Source organism: Pinus tabuliformis, chromosome X (genome assembly GCF_031772625.1).
Source record: "Pinus tabuliformis cultivar Carrire ecotype Pingquan chromosome X, CPIR1, whole genome shotgun sequence".
In the NCBI taxonomy this organism is placed as follows: Eukaryota; Viridiplantae; Streptophyta; class Pinopsida; order Pinales; family Pinaceae; genus Pinus; species Pinus tabuliformis.
Genome location: NC_142308.1, coordinates 1,734,988,205 through 1,734,995,400, shown reverse-complemented (window position 1 = coordinate 1,734,995,400; position 7,196 = coordinate 1,734,988,205).

Here is a 7,196-nt window from a genome sequence, read left to right as displayed (position 1 = left end):
GGAGGTTTAGCTTTAGCATGGTGTATTTAGTCATCAAATTGATGGCAGTTGTAAGATCAATCAAGTTATGAGGTACAATGATGCCATTAATGTGCACATATACTACTGGACTCCTGGGGTCTAAATGTTTTGGAGAAATCACTCTCCCCATCATCAAATTAGATAATTGACCAATAGCATTGATGGTGGGGGTTTCTCTTTTTCTTCTCCCATGGTGTTTGAAACATTTCTCCTTTATAAGTTTATTATAGATGGGAACATCCTTAATATCCAGGAGAAGGGATATTTTAACACATAGATTCTTCAATTCTCCCAAAAGTCCAATCTCTTCTGGGGTGTGCTATTGAATACGGTGGATCAATATCTTAGGAAAAGGAGGTGCATTTACTAGAGGGGTACTCTCTTCATTTTCCTCTTCAATTTCTTCAGGTGGATATGGTGGATGGTTATCTGGAAGCACTCTTCTAGGCCTAATGTTGGTATCTTGGATCTCCACAACATAGGTAGGGTAAGATGTCTCTCCATTGTAGACCTATTGTGCTTTCCTGTTATTCAAATTCGGATCGGGTTGAGCAGGCATCTAAGGTTTCTTGGGTGGAGCAAGATCAGTGAGTTGTGGTTGAGGTTGAGGTGGAGGCAGTAAAGCAGGAGGTTGGTTGAGTTAAGGCATCCACCCTTGTGATGGGTTGTTCCATTGAGGAGGTTGGGGAGCATATGGCTGAAATGGTTTATTGACAAATTGAGGAGGATATTGAGGAGCATAAGGCCACGAAGGAGGTGTAGACCATGATACATGAGTGGAAGAGTACCAGGGTGGAAAGGGTGTATTCTAGTTGAGATGATAATAAGAGTAAGATGCACCTTGCAAACCTATTGGTATGCTCGAGGTCCTTAAGGCCTCCTTTGATTTATAAAGTAGAGTTTCTCAACCACACCTTCTTCCCCTTGGTATACATCTTTTAAACCAGGAAAATAAGGGCATTTATTTGTGGCATGGTTTCCCTCACAGGCTGAGTAGACGTCTATGACATTTAATGGGCATTCATTTATGGGGTGTCTTCTAGTGCATTTAGGGCATAAAATAGCTAGGGCTCTCTTAGATTCCTCTTGTTTCCTCTTGATCTAGATGGTATCCATTTGAAAATAAAAGGTATGTAGCATTTCACTTTAATGTCCTCCAACATGTGCCCAATCTCATTCTTGATGGATGTTGTAGAGGGAGAGGAATTGGTCAAGCCTTGACTAGCCCTACCCTTCTTTCTAGCAACCCTAGAGTAATTCTTAAACACCATTTTGATGTCATCATAGGATAACTGGTATACCCTAGACAACATGTTGAGGGTCTCCAACATGTCCTGCCTGATCCCTCAGAGAAGAACTAGTTTGAGTGATTTAGGATCAAGGGTGCATCTGGACCTCCTATAACTAAGTTGAAATATCTCCTTATAGTATTCTAGGGATTCATCAAGTCCAAGATTCATTTTAAATACTTCTTCCTTCATTTATTTGGACCTACAGTAGTCCCTGTAATTTTCATTAAAGGGCTTGTTGCATTTAATACTAAGTAGTGATGTTACCCCTAGGCAGACCCATAAACTAGTGCAAGCTTGCATCCTTAACGGTAGAGGGGAATAACTTCAACTTTTGGTCATTAGAGGCATAGTCATAGGTCCTACAAAAAATAACAAATCCAAACATGAAGGTATCAAGATCCTCAGAGGTTAAGCCATGGAAGTTTGGAAGGCCAGTAGGGATTATATTCTTGATTATAGCCTCTCCATTAGTCTCTCTGATAGGGAAAATCACATTGTTCCTATTTTCAGCCATAGGTTGGGTAGGTGAAGTGGGTTCTTCTTCTTCCCCAATATGTTCTTCAAATATCTCAGGTTTCTCGCCTAGAGGGTCTTCTAACTCCCCTGTAGTCAAAGAGGAAGATGACAGTCACCGAAGAAGAGTGAAGGTTGATTACTTGAGGGTGTGGGGGTATTTGTAAGAATTTTCCATGAGTATCTTTATTCCTATGAGGCATGAAAGAAAATTCTTCTCTTTTTCTTTTATGTTAATTTTTCAAAACTGTATGCAAAAGAGAAAACAATGCTTAAGCATAAATAACATCTACCTAGACACCTCCCTAGAAACGATGCCAAAAAGTGGTGAGCCCTATTATTGCACCAAGAGTGTTGTAACTACCAAGGGATCCTCAACTCTATTTATCAACCCGAGGTTCGTACAAAATTCAAGGTGATAGTGATATATGCACAGTAGATGGGATTCCAAACACTTCAATTTTTCCATTGTTAAATTGTTTCCACTACATCTAGAGTTTAACGATTTGCTAGAGGTGGATACCATCTGATCATGGTAGATACCATTGATCATGGTGCCTCACCCCCAATTTTGCATAGGAGCGTAGTCCACACCTTTTCCATCGTTTGGTGGATGGACCCCTCCCCGTTCACCCATGTATCTGTTGCCTGTTTACCTGATTTGGGATTGCATAGTAGGGATTTATTTGGCTAACTAATGTTGAACATATGCTGACAATATTTGGATGTCCGAAGATCTTGATGAGCGATTGCAGTACACACTTCCTGAACGAGATGATTAGCACGTTAACGGAGGAATTTCATGTGTATCACCAGAAGAGCACACCTTATCACCCACAGGCTAATGGGATAGTGGAGGCATTCAACAAAGTGCTTGAAAACATGTTGACCAAGGTATGCAATGTGCATCGAAGTGATTGGGACTTACACATACCTAAAGTGTTATGGGATTATCAGACGACATGCAAGAAACTGATGGGACAGACACCTTTTAGGCTTGTCTACGGAGTGGAAGCCATGATGCCTATGGAATACATCGTGCCTAGTCTACGCATAGCAGCGCTCACAGGTATGATGGATCGCGGAGCCCTGGAGGAGAGGCTCACACAGTTGGATGAGCTTGAAGAAGTTTAGGTTTTAACCCGTACAGAAATTACTTGCATACGAATTCTAAAACATAGAAAATAAACAATGCGAGAGCATAACACATAAAACACATATACACAGATATTTTCCCCTAGATCCCAAAACCAAGACTACCAGCTTGATTTTTCATTATATTCCTTTCAATGTTACAATACATATTTATACATCCCGAAGCATCCAATACCATGGACCGAAAACCATCACATCCAAAACCATGGACTGAAAACCATTGTGTCCCAAACCATGTCCGAAAACCATGCACAAAACCATAGCTAGGTCCTCCCAACCTAATATAGGGTCCAAAAAACATTTTCCCAAGATGCTGCCCTGGACCCCATAGAGGGGGGCTACTCGCCCCGCTTAAACCCCCCAGACAGGGGGGGCTGCTGGCCCCCCTATGACCCCCCCGTTACACAATCGACACAACAAAGGGGGGGTTTTGTCCCCCCCGATAACCCCTTGGTTCACTACATGGGCTAGTCGTGGAAAGAATGTAACACAACCCAACATTCTTCCACTTGTTTTTTTCTTTCCACAGGGGGGCCAGAGGAGACCTTAGTCAATTATCCATCCCTACAATGCCCATTTTTTCTCTACACCAAGGGAACTTCTCAGAGCTCACAGATTTTGTCAATGCATCTGCAATATTTGTCAAAGTGTCCACCTTTACCGGAAACACCTTTTTTTCTTCTATCATATCCCTCACAAAGTGATACTGAACATCAATGTACTTTGTCTTTGAATGGTAAGCAGGGTTCTTTTCCAAGAAAATTGCACTTTGACTATCACAGTCTATCCTTATAGCTCCCTGTACTAACCCCATACTTGAACACAATCTTTGCAACCACACTACTTCCTTGCTTGCATGAGTGTTTGACATGTATTCTGCCTCTGTAGTTGATAGTGCCACTACAGATTGTTTCTTACTCATCCAACTGACTGCACCTCCAAATAGGTTAAACACCTACCCACTTGTAGATATTCTTTGATCCAAATCTCTAGCCCAGTCTGCATCAACAAAGCCATGAATATCCAACACTCTATCCAATCCTGGTCTTCCTTGGTACCACAAACCAAATCACTAGTACCATGCAAATACTTGAAAATCCACTTCACTATTGTTCAATGCTCCTTCCCTAGTTTTGACATAAGCCTACTCAATACTCCCACTGCATGTGAAATGTCTAGTTTAGTACAAACCATCGCATACATCAGACTATCGACTACACTTGCATATGGAACACGGGACATGTCCTCTTCCTCTTCTTGTGTCTTGGGATACTATTCGGCAAAAACTTTACACCTACGGGAATAGGAACCTTCATTGTTTTACTATTCTACATATTAAACCTCTACAGTATTGTCTTGACATACTTCCTCTGGTGTAACCAGAGCTTCTTGTTTGCTCGATCTCTTTTAATTTCCATGCCAAAAATATAGTTTGCAGCACCAAGATATTTCATGGCGAATTTGGAGGATAATTGGGTCTTCAAATCCTGGATAATTTCTTTGTCATTTCCAACCAGCAACATATCATCCAAATACAAGACCAGATAAATAACACGGACACTAATTAATTTAAAATAAATACAGTGATCTGATTTGCTTTTGGTGAAGCCAAGTCCCTGCATAAATGTATCAAATTTATGATACCACATCCTTGGTGACTGTTTTAACCCATACAAAGACTTCTTTAACTTGCATACAAGTTCTTTCTTACCCTTCGCCACAAAGCCTTCAGGTTGCTTCATGTAGATCTCCTCTTCCAGAGTCCTGTGAAGAAATGTTGTCTTCACATCCATCTGTTCTACCTAAAAAACAAAAGCAGCAACAACATATAAAAGTAATCTAATAGAAGCTACCTTGGCAACAAGAGAAAAAATATCACTAAAATCAATTCCTGGCACTTGGGAATAACCTTTTGCTACCAACCAAGATTTGCATTTCTCCACCCTTCCTTCTGCATTTGTCTTCTTCTTGAACACCCATTTGCTGCCAATGGGTTTCCTTCCAGCCGGAAACTCCACCAAATCCCAAGCCTCATTTTTGTGAAAAGATGCCATTTCATCAACCATGGCCTCTTTCCATAGTTTTCCATCCTTTGAATCTACTACTTCCTTCATAGTTTTGGGATCATCATTAGTAATAGATAAAGCAAAATTTGAACAAAAAGCAAAAGGATTATACCTTTCTGGCTGCCTTCTTTCTTGAACTGATCTTCTCACACTCGTAGTTTGTGGCTCTTCATCTTTTGATTCCTCCTCTGCTATAGAGTCTGATTCTTCCTCCTTAAGCTCAAACTCTATTTACTCAGGTTCCTTTGGTTGGACTTCATGTTTAATAACATCTTTCACCTCTCTAAACACCACATCTCGGTTGTACACAACGTTTCTTGGTACTGGGTTCCAAAGCTTATAACCTTTAAACCATGCTCTTGTGGAGTCTTATCCTCCAAGACTGATGAAGGTGATCTGTTGACCAGGTAACATGTTGTCTCCACTGCCTCTACCCAGAATTCTTGTCCTAACCTGGCACCACTGAGCATGCTTCTTACCCTTTCCATCAAAGTCTTTTTCATTCTTTCTGCAACTCCATTTTTCTCAGGTGTGTATGGAGTAGTCTTCTGTCATGCTATACCACACTTCTTACAGAATTCTTCAAATTCCTTAATGCAAAACTCTCCACTGTTATCTGTCCTCAAACCTTTATTTTCTTCTCTATATGGTTTTCCACCAGAGCCTTAAATTCTTTAAACCTACAAAGACTTCAGATTTCTTCTTAAGGAAATATATCCATGTATTCCTTGAGAAGTCATCTATAAATGATACATAGTACACAGACTTACCAGTGATGGAACCTTCACAGGTCCAAACACATCACTGTGCACAACCTCTAATATCTGTTTCACCCTCTTACCACCAGAGGGGGAACTCACTCGATTATGCTTCCCGTATACGCAATTTTCACATAAATCAAAATCCAGAGAGCTATTACTCATACTTCCTACCATACCTTTACCATGAAGTATTTGAAGGCCCTTCTCTCCACTATGTCCAAGCCTTTGATGCCACAGCATGGTCTTCTCTCCAGGACCACTAGATTTTTTGCTTCATTTTCAGGAACCATAGAATGGTTACACCCATCAACAACAGTGCTACCTTGCAGCTTGTACAGAGTTCCAATCTGAACTCCCCGCATTAATACCAATTCTCCCCGAACCATCTTGCAGGTACCTTTCTCGAACACTATTTTTACACCTACATCATCCAACTTGCTTACAAAAATCAGATTTTGGCTAATGCAGGAAAATGCAGAACACTTGGAAGTGTTCTAACCCTTCCACCATGCAACTTCAACTTTACTTTTCCACGACCAATGATTCTAGGCTTCCTTTCATCCCCCAAGAAGACATCACCACCATCGTATTTCTCATACTCACGAAACCACTCTCTATGGGGAGTGAATTGAAAGGATACACCTGAGTCAATCAACCATGCCTCATGATCTACATGTGTACTTGAAGAAGCCAAGTACACATCCCGACCTTCATCAGAGGTAGTTTCACCTCTGCAGAAGAAGAATCATCAGATGCCTTTCCTTTGTCAGAAACTTTAGATTTACAGTCCCTTTTGTAGTGCCCTTCCTTTCTGCATTTCCAGCAAACCACCTTTACAGGTTTTCTTGGAGATTTAGATCTCCCTCTAGATTTAGATCTCCCACTATATGACTTATTTTTGTTTATGTTCTGGGACCATCCTCGTACAGACAAGGCATCACCATTTTGGCGCTCCATATTTTTCCACCTCATCTCCTCCATCAGCAAGGATGAGACTATTTCATCAAACTGGAAGGCAGTTGCATTGCTACCTATTGTAGTAACCAGACTATCCCACGAATTTGGTAGAGAACACGACAAATTGATGCACTTATCTTCATCTGAAATTTTAATATCAATAGATAATAACTTACTTACCACAATATTAAATGCGTTTAGATGATCTCTCACCAATTCTCCATCTTTCATCCTCAGGTTATACAGCTATTTCCACAAGAATAGTTTATTCACGAGAGACTTAGATTGGTACAAAATCCCTAACTTGTCCCAAAACGCCTTCGTCGTAGCTTCCCCTGATACATTGAGAGATACTGAATCTGAGGCACACAATCGTATTGTGCTCTTTGTCTTTCAATCCAATTTCATCCATTCTTCATCAGACATTCCCA